Below are 2549 nucleotides of genomic sequence, written 5' to 3' on the forward strand. Positions count from 1 at the left end.
TAAGCAGATCCTACCTTCAAAATCACACACAAAAAAGAACATTTTTAGCCCTTTGCTGTCCTTCATTATAAAGAGGTCTATTTATGAAATGATTCAAAGAAGAATCTATAGGACCCCTGAAATAAAAATAGACTTTGCAATTACTTGATTATGTAGAATTTGGTCTCTTCCTAATGTATGGAGATAGTCAATATAGACTTAAAGTAAAAGAAACTTACTTAAAGGTAAGAGAACTGAATTGTAGTTCTGTGTTAAAGAACAACTATGTGGCTTTCAGCCAAAGTTCTCAGATAGTAATAAAATGTAAGCAGAAAAGGAAAGCCATATCTGCAATTAAAAAAAAAATTAACCAATGTATTTTAAAAGTAAACTGTAATAGGTAAAAATTAATTTTAATAATATATTTTATTTAACTCACAGTAGGTAATATATTATCATTTTAGTATGTAATCAATATAAAAGTATTAGGGAGATAGTTTATATTTTTAAACTAATTCTTTGAAATTCCATATGTTTCACACTTAATAGTACATCTAGATTCAGACTAGCCATAATTTTAAATGTTTCTGTAGCCCAGTTTGTACAAATCTCTAGTTCTCTGGGTTATTATTTCTTAGTCAAAAATGACATGAAAAAATTTAATAGTATAAAAATTACTCATAAATGAATGGTTGAATAATCAGAACAAGATTAAAATATAACTCTGATAGTTATTAATATTTGAATGATTAAGCCTGACTGAGATTGTAACAGGAAACTGGGATATGAATGATTTGGCTTGGCAATTGATGTGGAAATGTATTAAGAGGAAAATTAAAAATTGGAACTTGTTCAGTAGAAAATGTAAGAATTATCTTGTGGAGTACAATGGAAGGCCTTAGGGACAATTTAACCTTTACAGAAAAAAAAATAATTGGGAAAAACAACACCTATCTTCAAATAATGACTGGAAAGGCTGTTAGGAAGGAAAGTTGAGCTTTTCTCTAGATTAACTAAAGAGACACACTTAACATCATTACATGGCCACTTACTTGTACATAAATTAATTCAACAAAGAAACATTGGGCACACATTGTATAAGTGCAATATGTCTATGCAGGATGCTAAGATATGGATAATACAAAAAATAGTCAGTTTGGGGGAAAGAAATGGGAGATGAAGTAGGCAATTCTTTACTGTAGAAGATGCTACAAAATATACTAGAGGGTGACTGGTATGTACAATTGAAGAGTCTAAGTATCTCATGGAAATGTACTGAGCTGTTTCAAACCAATCATGTTACTAGGAAAGACAGATACAGGACCTGTTTTTGTTTTGTTTTGTTGTTTTTTTATAAATTGTTTCTGGAAACACTACAATACCAAGTCGATGCATGGAGTGGACAGAGAAAGTTCTTATTCCATCTCCTAGTTCCAAAAATCTATGTACTAGATTGTTCTCAGATATAAGATGTATCAGAGATTTAACTGATAAGATCAGATACTACACTTGATCTCAGCCAAAAGGCTGAAAAGTGGAGACTTTTTTTCTTTTTTTAACTAAAGTTATGATTGAAGCCATCAGAGAAATTCCAAGACAGTAAAAAGTGGTGGATTTGTGTTTAAATTAAATGAGTGGAGATAGGAGTGATAGGTAAACTGGACATCGGTTGTTCATTTTCCCTTTGAGACAACTGTTAAATCAGTGGCTGAGAGGCCAAGAAGGAAACAATTAGGCCATTTGGCTAATTATACTGCTCACAAAAATTAGGGGATCAGGGAATGTGCAGATACTCTAGTAGTTTCAGCCTTTTGTATAGTGTGTTTTCACCAATGAAATAAAAGTTGGTATTGTATCTCATCTGCATAATAGAACAACTTTCTTTGACTTGTCATTTGCTTTTCTGATGTTCTTGTTTAATGAAAAAAATCAAATGCTTCTTTTTTTTTTTTGTATTTTTCTGAAGCTTGAAACGGGGAGAGATAGTCAGACAGACTCCCGCATGCGCCCAACCGGGATCCACCTGGCACACCCACCAGGGGGCGACGCTCTGCCCACCAAGAGGCGATGCTCTGCCCCTCTGGGGCGTCGCTCTGTCACAACCAGAGCCACTCTAGCGCCTGGGGCAGAGGCCAAGGAGCCATCTCCAGCGCCCGGGCCATCTTTGCTCCAATGAAGCCTCGGCTGCGGGAGGGGAAGAGAGAGACAGAGAGGAAGGAGAGGCGGAGGGGTGGAGAAGCAAATGGGCGCTTCTCCTGTGTGCCCTGGCCAGGAATCGAACCCGGGACTTCTGCACGCCAGGCCAACGCTCTACCACTGAGCCAACCGGCCAGGGCTAAATGCTTCTTTTTTTATCATTTCAAATTCATTTTGAAATATCACCTAATTTTTGTGAGCAGTAGAGTTAGGAGTCTCTAAATATTAACATATGTTGAACTAAAAAGTAAAAAAAATAACAGTTTCAAAGGAAAATTTTCTTTTTTAAATTTCTTTATGGCATTATTTTATTTTTTAATTTTGTTGAAATGAATTGGTATACAATATTGTATCAGTGATGTGTACATGTTTTC

At 35.0% G+C, this 2549-nt stretch overlaps 1 non-coding gene across 1 annotated transcript; it reads right to left on the minus strand.

Annotated features, from left to right (window-relative positions):
- Window positions 1-1327: 1327 nt before the first annotated feature.
- Window positions 1328-1518, minus strand: LOC136379143 (U2 spliceosomal RNA). The gene has a single exon (XR_010746672.1). It is a non-coding gene; the product is annotated as a U2 spliceosomal RNA (small nuclear RNA).
- Between the last annotated feature and the right edge of the window lie 1031 nt (window positions 1519-2549).

The sequence above is a fragment of the Saccopteryx leptura genome, chromosome 7 (genome assembly GCF_036850995.1).
Source record: "Saccopteryx leptura isolate mSacLep1 chromosome 7, mSacLep1_pri_phased_curated, whole genome shotgun sequence".
Classification (NCBI taxonomy): domain Eukaryota; kingdom Metazoa; phylum Chordata; class Mammalia; order Chiroptera; family Emballonuridae; genus Saccopteryx; species Saccopteryx leptura.